The sequence below is a fragment of the Delphinapterus leucas genome, chromosome 18 (genome assembly GCF_059928025.1).
Source record: "Delphinapterus leucas isolate spDelLeu-1000000601 "Yukka" chromosome 18, BTC_Dleu_Yukka2, whole genome shotgun sequence".
Taxonomy (NCBI): Eukaryota; Metazoa; Chordata; class Mammalia; order Artiodactyla; family Monodontidae; genus Delphinapterus; species Delphinapterus leucas.
Genome location: NC_143146.1, coordinates 61,234,523 through 61,250,638, shown reverse-complemented (window position 1 = coordinate 61,250,638; position 16,116 = coordinate 61,234,523). Strand labels below are relative to the sequence as shown.

Sequence of the window (16,116 nt, the reverse complement as noted above, 5' to 3'; positions counted from 1 at the left end):
GTTCTGTAGGAGTTGTTCCACATGTAGATGTATTTCTGATGTATTTGTGGGGAGGAAGGTGATCTCCACATCTTACTCCTCTGCTGTCTTGAAGGTCTCCTCGAGATCTTCTGTGGTATTGCCCACAGAAAATAGTAGAGTTTTGTGCAAATAGTTGATACTAGACTCACTGGTATAAAAGCCCCAAGTATATGAGATTCCCTCTAACATTTTAGTATCTATCTTCCATGGAGTTTTATAAGAATGAAGAGCAACAGCTGAACAATACTTTATAATTGGGGAACAATAGTGGCAGATATGGTATTTTATGGTCAATGGTTTCGGTTAGAGGAAGTTTACAAAGAATACATTGGTGCCTGATTTTCCATTTTGAAACGAGGATGATTTTATATGTACTACTGGTTAAACTTATTTTGCTTTTTTTCAGTCCATCCTAACTATTCATTTTTTTCCTTCTTTTTTGCATATTTGCTTAAGATGTTTTCCTTAAAAATATTAAAAGTAATAGATAAATTTTTTAACATTGTATATGCAACATTATAAGGACTTTAGAATGTTAAACTCTGAATCTTGCCTTTCATCTTCAATGTGATTGCTGTGTAATATCCTAGTTTCACCCTGTGTTTACCCTCTAAAAATTAGTAATTTTTTATAGTCAGTGTTTACTTAGATTTACCAATGTATCTACTGATTTCTTTGCTCGTTATTGATTCTTGCATTCTAATCCTTCCTCCTTGGTTTATTTTTCTTCTTTCTGCAAGGGTCTGTGAGTGGGAAATTCTCTTAGTCTTGGTTTGAAAATGTCTTTATTTTATCCTCACCTTTGAATGTTAGCTTAACTGGATAGAAAGTTCTAGATTAACATATATTTTCCCCCATCATTTTGAAGATATTATTTCATTATCTTTGGCATCTATTGTTTGTAATAAGAAGCCAGCTTTGTATGTGTATTGTTTCTTTGTAGGTAAATGTGACTTTTAGGCCCATCCTTAACATTTGTAGAACCCAGTGCAAAATTACAAATGGAGGCCCACATATCATATGTCTAAAAATTTATGAGTTAAAAATCAAGCCAACAACTTGAATAAAATATATTCTATTGTGTCTTGACAAATACAGCTTTTTAATAACCTGGATGGCCAAGTCTTGAATTTAGTATTCTTGGAATCTTTGGGGTTCCATATTGGAACTTGGCACAGCAGGGAGGGAATACCATCCTGGTCCCTGTCCCAGAGTTCATCTCCCATCTTTTCCAATCCTGGCTTCATCTCACACTGCAAGGAGCTTTACACATATGCTTGGGGACACTCCACTTCCAAGCCCTACAACAGTCCCTCCCTGACCACCCCATGGCCCTAAGGGTGTGCAGTCTGTCTTAGGGGGGATGGATATAGGGAAGAGGTCCATGCAGGTCCTAGAAGTGGACTGGGAATTCCAGGGTCTTGGGCACCTGGAACATGGTTTGGAGCGAAGGGGCAAACTTTGGGTGGGCATGTTTCTTGATGTTGCAGTGACCTCCTTAATGGTTTCTTCCCATCCAGTCTTTTTCCTCACTATGAGAGAGAATTTTTTAAAAGTGCAAATCACAGCATTTTACACTCTTGCTTAAAAACCATTTAAATGCCTCCCATTGCATTTAAAAAAAAATTCTTTAAAAGGACTACAGATCTCTGGGTGGTACTTCAACAGGCTAAGCTCTTTGGGAAGAGCCTTTATCCAAGATGTTTCTCTTCCTAAGACACGCTCTCCTACCTGCTCTTCCCATGACTTCTATCGTATAATTTTTGGCTTAAATGTCACCTCCTCTCCAAGTACACCTTCCCTGTGTTTGCTATTACTGCATCTTGCTCATCTCCTTCAGAGTACAAGTCATGAATTTATTTTACTTGTTTAGTGTCTTCTCCTTCAAACTGCAATCTACACTAAAGAGACTGTCAAAGATAAGATTTCCTGGGAAGTCGACTCTGAGATGATTAGCACATAGAAAGTTTATTAGGAGGGACTCTAATTAACACCTATTGAACAAAAGAAAGTAAGACTGAGCAGCAATCATTCAGGGGAGGCTGGCTTCCTAGAAGGGGGCTGACTTTCAGCAAACCAGTTCCCTTCAGCTGAAGCGATTCCTAAGAGGGCTGCAGCTGTGTTCTGGGCAGGGCGGCATCACATGCAGGATGGTCCATGCCTTGCGCCACTCAGATCCACTTCCTTCACACGAATCTAAGGAGCAGTTCCTTCAGGACACTGGGGTGCCATTTTTCCTTGGGAAACTTGTAAAGAGGAAGGTTAGTAAGATGAACTACAACCCCCCTGCTGCTGCAGTTGGTCTTGAGGCTGCAACCAGTAGCCATCCTCTCCCTCCTCACTGTCAGTTAGCACCTCTGAAGGCTTAGGTGATTTACCCAGTGGAGTGACTCAGACTCTCCAAACCCATGAGTTCCAGTTACTGTTTACCATGCCCTTCTCAGGCTGCACCTGCTGCTCTTGTCCATTTGTCATCAAAATTGCACAAGACAGTACTAAAAGATGTCTAAGTTGATTATCTGGGTGCCCCAAACACATGCTTCCTTGCCTCCACTGTGTAACAGTAGCCCTACTGCCTCTTGATGGTAAGAGTCAATTACGCCCACCAGGATCTTACTCTTGCCTGCTGGTCCTTGAAACGAGGGGCCCAAAGTGCCTGGGTGGTGGTGTAGCCTAAAGTTCAATGGATATTCCTGCTGTGTTCCCTGGTAGAAATGTTCCCCCTCTGAGAACCAAGACCTTTAAACCTGTGGTTGCAGTTGTGAGGATGAAAAAGCAGAAATTCCCCAAGTGGGTCACTGGAATTGATGGTAAATAGGGACACTCCTGCTTCCACACTTGGATCTCATTCCCAGGTATTCTGGGGATACAGCACCATATAATGGTGATTGATTTAGAGCATTACTACATCCTTGAGGGTAGCACTTTATCCTCATAGGGTATCATCCCCAAGCTGACAATTCAGCCAAGCTTTCAACAGGCTGCTCTATTGCTTATTAGGCCAGTAGCTTCTGGGTGTTTTGCCAAGGGATAGGTCCAGTGGATTCCACAGCCATGTGCCCACTGCTACCTCTCCTTTGTTATAAAGTGGATTCCTTGGTCGAATTCCATATTTAAGAAGCTCTTTCATCTGACAAAGGGCAAGGAAGCAATTCTAAATGGAGTGTATTGGATCACTTTTACACATAAAGGTGATCTTATGCGGAAGTGATATTGATACTATGAGAGGAGCAATCTCATGCCTGGTCCAGGGAGCAAAGTAGGTTTATCTTTTTATTGTTTATCTATTTTTTTAACATCTTTATAGAAGTATAATTGCTTTACAATGGTGTGTTAGTTTCTGCTTTATAACAAAGTGAATCAGCTATACGCATACATATATCCCCATATCTCCTCCCACTTGCGTCTCCCTCCCACCCTCCCTATCCCACCCCAGGTTTATCTTTTTATGCCACCTGTTCAGCATAGCGTCTGCCTCAGTGCAGGTGAAGATATGAATCAGCAGAGTAGTCTACTTTAGCCAGGGCTAAGATGCTTGTTTGTTTATTTAATGTGTTTTCATGGTGAGCAAAGGGAATTCATCTGGTTCTTGGGGTGAGGGAAGAAAGGAATTAGAATTAAAATTCTTTTCCTAGTCTCCATTATCACTTCTCTCAAGCTTCCCCCTGCCCTGCCCTGTTTTATGCCATGTTTATTTATCCCAACTATAAGAGCAGAAATTATCCCCAAAGTAGTTTGATCAATAAGGATTGAGGTTGTAAAACTTACTGTGACTGATCATGTTTACCTGTTTGGTTAAGCTAATTGAAAATCACGGTGGAATCTCCCTCTAGATAGATTCTATATTTTATTACATTTGCAAAATCCTAAAAGTTATGTCATTCTCAATTCTCAGAAATAATGATGCTTTTGAGAATGTCAGACAGATTTCCTGACTATGAATTACATACACAGGTAAACAATCTTATATAGTGACCTAAATATTCCTTATTTAGCCATTGTAAGAGTTGGTGGTCCTCTGGCTTATCTCTCTCAATCTTGACCAGCCATGAGAAGAGGGAGGGGCAGAGAAGAAAAGGTGGAGATAATCTGAGTGCTCCTAGCTGTTTTCATTCTCTCAGGAGAAATAACATTCAAGTCTTTGAGGAAGTAACTGAAATCTCTTTTATTTTTGCTTGTTGACTGTCAAGAACTTTCTAGTGACGCATGAAAAACAAGTGTCCGCCTAGGGGGACCTTCAGAAGATTTTCTTGGCAAAGAAAATTGTGTAAGAGGTGCACTCAATCAAGTCCACCTGAAGGAAGTGGGGCTGGATTGGCTGACCCACACCTGCCCCAAATGACACCTACAGGAGAAGAGCACCGTGGAAGAAAAGGGAGCAAACAAAAGATGATGTTCTAATTTTCCATTTACTGAGATATTACCTTTTGAAATGAACTTCTGAAGCCTCTAAGAGTGATTAGAATTGTTCTATGTCCCACCCACCTTAACCCTTACGTTAACTGTGTTTCCCTAGGTTCTTGACAGATGCTTTTTACCAGCATGGTCCTGTATTAGGGTGAACACCAGGAGGAAGAGTCCTCGTCCTCGCGCACCTTGGAGATAGAGCCCAGTTTCTTCTTAAAGTACTACTTGTAAATTGACAGCCTTTTGCCCTGTAGAAAAAGTTTAGAGAGCTCTAAAATAATCTTCTTTGGAACAACGAATTTTGCTGTTTTCAGATAACAATTATAGAGAGCTTCTGGAGCTGGAAAAAAAAAAAAAGAAAAGAAAAAGAAATCACCCAGCACTAGTGCACAGGTCAATTTTAGGTGAAGAGCCTAGGATTTGTCTAATGGAAAGTTACTCAATCCAATAAATAATACTAATAAATGGCTAATTCTTTCAAGTACATTAACGTTAACCTAATTAGGTTTCCTTTGTTCCAGATGTAAATGAGGTAATCAAGTCCGGCCAGTCAGGTGTTACTTGCTTTTCTTAACACTGTTTCAGGCTTCCCTATCTTTGAACACACTGCTCTCTCTTCTGGAAGAGCCTTCCCTCCCTTTTTCATCTAACTACCACTTGTCCACGAAATTCACCTTCCCGGGAAGTTTTTTTCCTAACCCCCTGTATAATTCGTGGTCCCCCATTTGCGTTCACTTAAGCATTCTGTATCACACTTTGCACCCTGGACTGGAACAACCAGACTACACCTTCCTTGAGATCAGCAACCATGTCTTATTCCACTTTTCATCCTCCAAGATGCTGCAAATACAGCATCAGGCACACGATAAGCAGTGAGTGCTCAGGAAGTGTTCGATGACGCAAACCCCCATTTTTTCTCAAACATGTTTTATTGAAGTAATTTTGATCAGGTTGATACCTAAAGAAACTGACTTCAGTGTTTTGAGAAAAGTAGGCCTCTTTTAGTAAATTCACTGAACCGCTACCTTGGTCAAGCCACTTCGTTCAGTGGATATTAAGGGTCTATCACGTGGACCTTCACTCAGTGGATGTTGAGGGCCTACCACATGGACCCTCCTCATTCAGTGGCTACTGAGGGTACAGAAATAAGCCCAGAAGTCTTGTTTTAAAGAGTTTATAATCTAGGGAAGAAGATAGGGATAGATAATGTACTTCTTAGAGGAAGTGAACAGTACATTTTTGAGCAATGTGAGATTTATGTATCAGAATACGTACAGGGTCCTGGAAATCAGGGAAGGAGTTACATCTGACACCATCTGAATGAACTTCAGTTGCCGATGCTGTTGAATCAGGAGGAGGATGCAGGGTAGGAAGACAAGAGTAGGTGGTATTTGACCTGGATTTTGAAAGATGAGTAGGAGACTGATGTGTACCTTGGCGTGTTGTTAAAGATAACAAGGGCTCAACAGTGGTTAAAGCAGTAAGAACAGAGTTTATTCAGGAACTATTGCAATAGGGGAAAAGAAACCTCAGTATAGAACTGGGCTCAGTTCCCCTACTGCAATAGTTTTTGATTAAAATCTGTTTTTACTGCCTTAACTACTGTCTGGTTCTGGTTTTCTTTATGGGAGGAGAGGGTGCTGACTCAAGGCATTTCAAACTGAGGCAAAAGAATGAACAAACAAAGAGGAGTAAAGCAACTGAGGGAAAAAGTAAGTAATCTAAAGAAAATTGAGCAGTCAAGGAAAACAGGAATTCTCTACAGCCAGAGCCTCCAGTAGTGTTGCACAAGCGCTGGAAGATGAGGAAAAGTAGGCTTCTTTTAGCTTAGAAAATGCTATGTTTTCCTATTTAAATGGGGAAAGTTTAAATAAAATTGCTTGGAAAGTTATGCCAAGAAGTTGGGACTTTATACTGTAGAGCCAGGGAGTTTCCAGAAAGCTGTGCAGTGCTTTATAAAGATGACTGTGGTCTCAATAGATGTTAGGCTGCATGAAGCACCAGGAAGCAGCTCCACTCCCAGCCTCGGTTTACTCATTTATAACAAGAAAAAAAAATGGGTCTTTTGCTGTCTTAGGTCCCTTCCAATATTGACAGCCTGCTTCCCCGAGGTACCGCTTCCTTCCTTCCATTACCTGGGCCCTGGGCCTCACTCCCTCCTTCCTTCTGATCTTGGTTCAGTTGCCACCTTCTCTATTCCCGAGCCTTAGGGGCTTTTCGACCGGTAGATAAATGGGGGATGGTGGGGGCGTTTCTGGAGTAAAACGAGTCTCTCCTCCGAGGCCCTTTGTTCCCTGCAAGCACCACCTCAGTAATGCCCACGTGGGTAGGGCGCGCTATGGAGCAGGGAGAGGAGTTTCCAATTGCATGTCCGTCCTAGGTCCCTTTGGGGTGGCTGGACGGCCCTCCCCACGGCCAATCATCCAGGGGGGGCGGCAGGAGCCCGCCCCTCGCGCGTCCCTGGTTCCCAGAGAGACAAAAGCCTTTGAGTCTCGGCAGCCACCGAGCGCGACCGCGACTCTCCGCAGAGCCTGGGGGCGGGTTCGGACGGCCAATCGGCTTCTTGAGGAGTCCCGTGCCCGCCGGCCCAGGGCCGAGAGACTCCAGGATCCCAGCCTGCCCGGCGAGCGGATTTGCCCGGGGCTGGCCGGGCGAGCTGGGCGGCGGCATCACGTGAGGCGGCCCGGACCACGTGACTCGGCAGCCCGGCCCCCGGCCCACTCGCCAGCTCCGCCTTTAAGCCCGCCACTTGCTGGGTCCCGCAACGCTTGCGAGGTCCTCCCGGCGCTCCCGGCTGCTGGGCCTACATGGACGGCGCGCGGCCGCGGCTGGCCTCCCAGGTAGCCGTGGGGAAGGGGGGGCGCGGGCCCGAGCTCGCGGAGGCCCCTTTCGCCCCTGCCTTCTCCTTGCTCCCCCTTCCCCGCGGGCCTGGCCGGCGCGCCCTGTTACTCCTGCGCCCTCCCTCCCGCCCTCCGGCCCGGGTCCCCCGGCCCCCCCCGACCCGCCCGTCCGCCGGGCGCTGCATCTGGGCGGGTGATGGGGCGGCCGGCTCCGCGCCGTTAGCGCCTTTGCTAGCGTTTCTTCCGAGGAGGAGGGGGGACAGGGTTGGGAGAAGGTCGGGAAAGTTTTCCCTACTCTCTCTCTTTTTTGAGCTTCAGGGACGCGATTTTGCTCGTAGCTGCAGTCTGTCTCTGCTCTCGACGCTGTTTGCGTGAGAGGAGACCTCCCCTCCGACTCTCCCGGTTCTCCCTCGGCCCTTAGCATCTCTTCCTCGCCTCCGAATGTCACAAACTATACTCTACGCTGTTTCCCTTTCCCCCACACCACGGAGTCCACCAAGGGGTTTCACTTAATAGGGACTTTTATCCAGGAGTGCGATGAACCGAATGAAAAGACATTTCTTATCCTGCCTCGGGTAGACTACCTACTCTGTTATATTTGAGATGAACATCTAGGCACGCTCTTGTCTGCTCTCGTAAGTAAGCTTTTTGTTTATATTTATTTGCATGTGAGACTCTCCGAAGTCATCTGCTGCAGAACTTTGCACCTGGGAATTACAATTTTATAAAGCAATATTATAACACTTAACACCCCCCCGCCCAGATTCATAGTCTTATTTGTCTTTGGCCTATGCTTTTTGGGGGGAGGATTATAGCCCTTGGAGGCAAATACTATGAGTTTATGAAGCTGGTGTGCGTTGTGAGCTAGTAACATGAAAATACCAAGGTATGTAATGCTGAAAGTAATGGAAAAATGATTTAACCCTGACAACAATTTATAGTGTGCTTTAGATTTTAGAAAGTATCCATTTGAAGTGGGCGCTGGTGAATTTCACCTTTTTAAACTGCTTTCAGGGTTGAATATGTAACTGTATATTTAGATTCTATTAATATAGCAGTTGATCTGTGGAATGGATATCTTTTAATCCATTGTGAAAATACCAGTTCATTTATTAATACTTCTAGACAGGTCCTTTTTTTCTGCCCTCCAGCGTTTCTCTTGAAGAGGGGATATTAATCTCTAAAGAGATATCTTCCACGGTGGCTTTTATGTGTGATCCAAATGATCAAGTTCCGAGAACTTCGGAAATCAAATAGCCATAAAAACCAATGCAATCAAGTTTGTAGCTTTAAAAAAATTCTTTTAAAAAATTTAAAGCGTTGCCTCTGTGTTCCAACAAGAGCTTGGCTACATCTTAATAATCGGTTCAAGCTGAGGAGTCTGAGACAGTGTCCTCCTTTATCTGAAAGTCAGAGTGGGGAAGATGAAACTGAAGGGAAGTCAAAGATCTTTATTATTATTTTATTTTTGGAGTAAGCATCAATCTTTATTTTTAAAAATTTTTTTGAATTTTATTTTATTTATTTAATTTTTAAGACCTTTATTATTATTATTATGCTGTTCCTTCTGTGTGTACTACATTAAAGAGTAAGACAGGCATGGGAAACAAGGTTTGGACCCTCAAGGAATCTAATCTAGAATCCAAGCAGAAGAATAAAGAAGAATGTACATTACATGTAATTTATATCATCTAAAGATAACAAGTTAATAATTTGGGGTGTAAGCCCTTTTTTAAAATTTATTTATTTATTTTTGGCTGTGTTGGGTCTTTGTTGCTGTGCGCGGGCTTTCTCTAGTTGCGGTGCGCGGGCTTCTCATTGCGGGGGCTTCTCTTGTTGCGGAGCACGGGCCTAGAGCCCAGGCTCAGTAGTTGTGGTGTACGGACATAGTTGCTCCGCGGCCTGTGGGATCTTCCTGGACGAGGGCTCGAACCCGTGTGCCCTGCATTGGCAGGCGGATTCTTAACCACTGCGCCACCAGGGAAGCCCTAGGGTGTAAGTCCTTTTCACGAGACAGATTTACTGGGTTGCTGTGTTCAGATAGTGAGATTCCAGATTGTAAGAGATACTGTGATATCCAAATCTAGTTCATTCCTGAGCCTAGGAGAGCCAGTAGCAAAAGTTTGAGTATTGAAGAATTTACCCAAATCTGTTTGCTTCTTGAGTTTAGATAGAGTTTGGATAGCAAGAATTCAAATAGCTGGGGAGACCTCTATGTTTTCTAGTATTAGATATACTTTAAAAAATGAGATCATACTCATGCATACATAATATATTGTAAGATGTGAAATGACTTCAGAAAATGATGAATCTCATCTCAGGAAGATTATACTCAGACCATTCCTGAAGGATGGTCTCTATTTATCCCACAACCCCAGAGAAGATTCCATGGCTTTTCTAAGCTTAGCATTCCATGGGGGAAAAAGAATATTTTTGCCCAGGTATTCTTTTTCATGCTTAAGAAAAAGTTCTAGTTTGGGAAATAGACAAAGTCTACTAGTGCTTCAATCCTGAACTCAAGTGGTATTGTGTAAAACATTCAGTAATATTGTTTACAGCTGTGGTAGAGGTGTTTTCCAAAGATGACTGCCAGCAATTCCTCCCATCCCTCCACTACTGCTTCTCCTCCCATCAAGAGATGCCGTCTGTTTCAGCTCCCTCTGCATCTAGGCTGGCCTTGTGACTTACTTTGACCAGTAGAACATGGTGGAAGTGATGTGTGCCAGTTCTGGACCTATAGTCCTTAAGAGGCTTGGCAGCTCCAGCATTTACCCTCTTGGAGGCCAACAGCATGTACAGAGGCTTGGGCTAGACTAGGTGGAGAAAGAGAGCCCACCTGAGAGAGATATGCGAGCAAGGCCTGTTTCAGCCCTAGTTAGTCAAGTTTCCAGTGCCTGTGACCCCAGCTGAGCCCAATCAAAACACAGAATTGAGAGAAATAGCAAATTGCCGTTGTTTTAAGCCACTGAGTTTCAGGAATGCCATATTACTCAGCAAACGGTAACAAACCCTGGGTATAAATCTGGTTCACATGTAAGTCAGTTCCAAGATGGGATCCCTGAGCACAAAATTGTGGCCAGCATATGCAGTGGCATGCTTTAAAGATAAATCTCTAAATGAATTAAATCTTTACTTCATATTAACATAGGGATGTACTTACTGAATTGATTAAACTGAAGACTGGCTATGTCGAGTACTAGGTAACTGGTTAAGTCAAAAGTCATTTTCTTTTGTGTAGCTGGTTATTATTTGTATATATGATTGTTACTATCAGTCTTAACACTTGGTGATAGGATTATCTGACATGTTTTAAAGGAATTGCCAATTGTTGAGATGACAGATGTGTGGTGTTCCTTGCAGTTTGCCATTTGCTCAATTTAGCACCGTGATTGTAGTCGTAAGTCTTGACAGTACAGATGTAAGATCTGCTGCAGTGAACACATGTCTTGAGAGGTGCTTTGCTCTCAAGGGTCAAGGAGAGTGAATCTTATGCAGAATGTCATTTCTAATGGATATGTTGCAGGACTTTAAAAAATAACTGATGGATTTTTCAGGGGCACTTATTGCCTTTAAATGAAAAAGTTCTCTGAGCAGCTTTCCATTCCAATTCTGGTTAGTTCGGTTTAAAAAAAAACCCAGAAAACCAAAAAAACCTCTTTTCTTGGAGAAGAAAAGCTCACAGGAGATCAAATGGATGCCTTTATAGACTTATGGTCTCCAACTCCCCCCAGGCTCTGTCTTAGCACATTTTTAGGTTTCCGTGGTCAGTGCTCTTTCCCATCCTCCATGGTGGCTGCTTCAGACTTGAGGCCCTTGTTTTTATTGCTTCACCCCATTTTATGTTGTACCTCCCCTCTTGTTCTCAACAGTAAGCCTTCCATCTTCCTTCACTGGGAGAATTGGTGACCTCAGGAGAGAATGCCCTCAAATGCAAATCAAACCCACAATGACCTACCACCTCACACCCACTAGGATGATTATAACGATAAAGACAGACAATAATTAGGTGAGGATATGGAGAAATTGGAGCCCTCATAAATTGCTGGTGGAACTGAAAAACGCATCCTCTTTTAGCAGAGTCTCAATAGCAGAGAGAATGATAAAGAAATTACCTCCAACCTCTGGTTCCCCAACCTTTAAACTCCCTTTCATCGTATCAGTCCTTTCCTTGTGTTGTGTGGAAGATTCCCCAGCTTTCTATAGCTTATGTGCACCTCTGCTTCAGATCCCATTCCCTAGTCTTTCTCAGAAACCTCATTTAGTTATGTCCTTTCCTCTATCTTTCTACTGACTCCTTCCCAATAACATTTAAACATTTTCAGGTCTCTAACATGTTTGGAATAAAAAGATCATCCAAAATATGTCCTTCAGCCCCAGCCCATTTTACAGTTACTACCCTCGTTCTCCTTTTTCCCTCATAGTCAAATTTCTTTTTCTTTTTTTTTAAATAAATTTATTTATTTTTGGCTGCGTTGGGTCCCCGCTGCTGTGCGCTGGCCCCCTCCAGTTGCGGCTAGCAGGGGCCATTCCCCGCCGCGGTGCATGGGCCTCTCATTGCGGTGGCCTCTTCCGCTGCGGGGCACGGGCCGTAGGCACGTAGGCTCAGTAGTAGTGGCATGCAGGCTCAGTAGTTGTGGCTCGTGGGCTCAGTAGCTGTGGCTTGTGGGTTCTAGAGCACAGGCTCAGTAGTTGTGGCGCACGGGCTTAGTTGCTCCGCGGCATGTGGGATCTTCCCGGACCAGGGCTCAAACCTGTGTCGCCTGCATTGGCAGGCGGACTCCCAACCACTGTGCCCCCAGGGAGGCCCCTCTTCACAGTCAAATTTCTTGAACAAGTTTTTTCCATTCACTGTTTTCTCCTCTTCACCTTTCGCATGCTCTCAACTTGCCACAGCCTGGCCTTGTCCATCCACAGCCTCACTGAAACTCTTCTTAAGGTCAGCAACAATTTTTGTTAAATCCTGTGGACCTTGTTCCGTCCTTACCTTGTTTGGCCTCTCAGCAGCGTCCGACACTGACACTGCCTCCTCTGTGTGATGCTCACGCCCCTGGGCTTCTGTGTCACTGTTCTCCTGTATCTTCCTACTCTGCCTGTTCCTTCCGTCTCTGTTATGGAGCACTCCTTGTCCCTTTGCTGTCAGAGTTCCTTTGAGTTCTGTCCAAGATCGTCTTCTCTTCTTACTCTACACACTTTTTCCTGAGTGATCTCATGCCAAATTGCCAAATCTCCAATCCAGATCTCTTTCTTTTTAAAATTATTCTTTTTATTGAAGTATAGTTGATTTACAAATATTGTGTTAGTTTCAGGTGTACAGCAAAGTGGTTATACATATATGTATATATCTATACAGATCATTCTTGATCTTCAGATTTATAAATATCTATTGGACATACCTACTTTTTTTTTTTTTTTTTTTTTTGCTGTACGCGGGCCTGTCACTGTTGTGGCCTCTCCCGTTGCGGAGCACAGGCTCCGGACGCGTAGGCTCAGCGGCCATGGCTCACGGGCCCAGCCGCTCGGCGGCGTGTGGGATCTTCCTGGACCGGGGCACAAACCCGTGTCCCCTGCATCGGCAGGCGGACTCTCAACCACTGCGCCACCAGGGAAGCCCTGGACATGCCTACTTTGATATCCCACAGGTAGCTAAAGGTAAAATGTCCAGGGTAGAATTCCTCATCTCCTCCTGAAACTAGCTGTGTTCTCTCTACCATAGTAAGTGGCATTACAGATCGCTCACTGCCTAAGCTGAGCATCTGAGTGTAAGCCTTGGCTCTGCCTTTTTCCTTATCCCACTCCCTCCTCCCATTCAGTCAGGTACAGAATGCTTTTGAGTCTGTTTGAGCCTGTTTTCCCCACTTGTGTTTCCCTGGCATAGGCTTCCATTCTTTTTTTCCTGGTTACTGCAGCCGCCTTAGGCTCTGAGTATGTCTCCCCCATCACCCCCATCTAGTCTGTACATTCTGCCAAAGTAGCTTTCACAGACATACACACCTGATCACGCCACTTCCCTGCTTAAGATCCTTCAGTGGTTACATGTTGCTCTTTGGATAGTCTAAGCTTTTTGGCTACAACTGTGCTGAATTTCTTTCAGTTCCTCCACCAGACTTTTACCTGGCATATATGTTCACTGTTCCAAGTGCTTGCCTTCTCTTCAGGTACTTGACACTTCCTGATTCTGGTGATTCAGTAGCATCCAAACCTCCCGGTCAGAGCATGGCCACACTGTGGTGAGCATCTGTTTATGTGCCTAGACCCCCCTGATCACATGGAAGTTCTGCTGGGAGTGAGAGGGTGATGTTGGCTGTGTGTCATGTTTACCTAGAGGACTTTCGGTGAACATTTACGGAGTGCATATAGTGTGGTTCTGCCTGTCTATTGCTGGAATTTTAGTTTGGCTTTAGGCCTTTACAGGGCACAGTTGATACTTTTCACGCAGCAGGGACTAGTAGATGAAATCCCTTCAAAGATGTCCCCGTAGGAGAGGTTCATGATACCATCAATAGGTTTGAACTTGGGTCCCTCCATTCCAGCCTTGGACTTATTAGGAAAATAAAATGAACTATTATTGTGTTCTATCCATTTCTTTGTTGACCCATCTATTTTTATGTAGTCTATTTTGCAAAGTCTGTATGTTTGGTGCAAAAAAAAACACAAAACCATAGAAGAAAATTATTTGTAATCATGGAGTTTTTTTTTTTTTTCTGGTTTCCTTTTGAAAATAAAAGTGTTTTGTAAAAGCAACGTAGTCAGCTTCACAACCCTGAATGTTATTCTTTTTTGTTGCTAATGCTGTTGCCACTTGGGTTGTTTGCTTTGCTAACCCTAACACTTGGCTTCAGTAAAATTAATTCGTCACTTACAATGAGCGGTCAGATTCCCGACTTCCTAGAATTGCCTAAAGCTTCTGTGCAATGAAATGAAAGCAGCCTCTTGGATGATGGGGCTTAAGAATTGCTTCCTGAGGCCATTGTTGCAAATTGTGCTTCGAGTTAAGTAACCTGTTGGTGGTTGGGAGGTGACAGTAGTCTTCTTAAATGAGTGATGAATTTGAAGGAAACTGATGAGGCAAAGGGGAATCACAGTGAGTGTTAGGAAATTCTAAGACAGCAGCATGTGGTCTTTATTTTATTTTATTTTCCGGTACGCGGGCCTCTCACTGTTGTGGCCTCTCCCGTTGCAGAGCACAGGCTTCGCCGCGCAGGCTCAGCGGCCATGGCTCGCGGGCCCAGCCGCTCCGCGGCATGTAGGATCTTCCCAGACCGGGGCACGCCACCAGGGAAGCCCAGCATGTGGTCTTTAAATGAAGCTAGGAGGGTTACCTTGTCACCTGTACAGCTGCATCTTTATGAAGGACGGCAGAAACTCCTCTGGAGAATGCTACATTCTTAGAGTCCCTTAGTCTTTGTGGAATATGTCAAGTATTCAGGACATTCTTTCGTTTTCATTCTTGCAGTACAGTAATATTGCAGAAAAGAGAAGTGGATGACAGCTGTTCTACCTGTAACAGCATCAGTGTCTCAGCAAATCTCTGAAACTTTGCTCCTTTGATGTAGTTATACCAGAGAATAGGTGAAATAGTTTTAAAGTGTATTTTTATTTAAAAGACTTTTAGGCCGATTCTTTCAGAGGCTTGTCTGGACCTGGGAAATACATTTGGTGTCCAAATCAGAATTGTAGCATCTGCTCAGTCTCAAAAAGCTCATCAGAATAAGTATGGAAGAAAATGCTATGAGTAACATGTAGCTCTTCTGTAACTTGAGAGGTTTTTTGAATTGCTTTTGCTGTAGCGTGGATATATGACATAATGAGTTGTAAAGTTGTGCCCCAGAAGTTTACCCCAAACCCTATTCCTGTTTCCTCTGTTTGAAAGTTTTCTTAGAATTGAAACATAATGTACTCAAAAATAGGGAAAGATGGCCACACCCTTAAATCTTTTGTCTTCAAATGGGAACTTCTGTTGGTGAAAAAGGAAGAAGGCTATGAAAAAGCACTTGTTCCTGCAGGAAACCCGGATGATCTTCACTGAGGAAATGCTTACATTTTGTCATATGCTTACAATACTGAGAATCTGAGTTCTGGGATTTCATGTAACAGTTTTCTGGGAGACATAATTTTTATATAGTAATTGTTGTGCACATATTTTTTTTCCATTTACATGTATCACGTGGGCTATATGTTTGCATGTTGCATCTCATTGCTTGCTTAGTTGTTTCACTTGCATTTGCATTCTAGGTTTCCACTTACTAGGATTGACTTTCTGTTAGTCCTGAAGTTCCTCAGAGGCAGGGGCCATGATTGTATTGCTTTATGATTTCCCCCAGCATTATTGTATATGGGGTCATTGTCAGAAGAATTCATGTATACTGTCATTTTGTTCACATTATCATAACGGTAGAGGTTTTTTTTGGCAAGGCATCTCAGACTTTATCAGTAGCTCATTAACTATAAATAAATTCCTATTGTAAGGTGGGTTAGCAACTAAACTGATAAGTAAAATCATCACCTATCCAGTTTATGAAAAGAGAGAAACCTCTATTAGGAATCTTCAGTTTATGTGTGAGTGCTTTAAAGTTTTTTGCAATTAAATCGTTTTTCATATTTGACATTGCTGTTTCAAATAGTCTAAACCTGGCTATGGCTTGTATGCTGAGGAACGTACAGGGCATTTTAAATGGATTGTCCCAACATTCAGAGTCCTTCCTGTTTCCTGTGAGGGTATCAGCTTCCAAGATAAAGAATGATACAAGTTCACTTCATGCCCGAAGGATGACACCAGAAAAGCAGTCAGAATCTCGGGGCTAACCAGTTCTGGGTTGCTCACTCTGTTTTGACCTCTTTTCCTTAGCAA

At 43.5% G+C, this 16,116-nt stretch overlaps 1 protein-coding gene across 4 annotated transcripts in view; it reads left to right on the top strand.

Annotated features, from left to right (window-relative positions):
• The first annotated feature begins 7,113 nt into the window (after positions 1 to 7,113).
• Positions 7,114 to 16,116, top strand: part of RCBTB1 (RCC1 and BTB domain containing protein 1) — a 48,129-nt gene continuing 39,126 nt past the window's right edge. For 2 of the 4 annotated variants that reach the window (XM_022574802.2, XM_022574798.2), the window contains exon 1: positions 7,114 to 7,268. The gene's annotated coding sequence lies outside the window, so the exon portion shown is untranslated. Of the gene's footprint in view, positions 7,269 to 7,340; positions 7,904 to 16,116 lie in introns of those variants that run through there. The other 2 variants (XM_022574800.2, XM_089899575.1) reach the window with 1 other exon arrangement.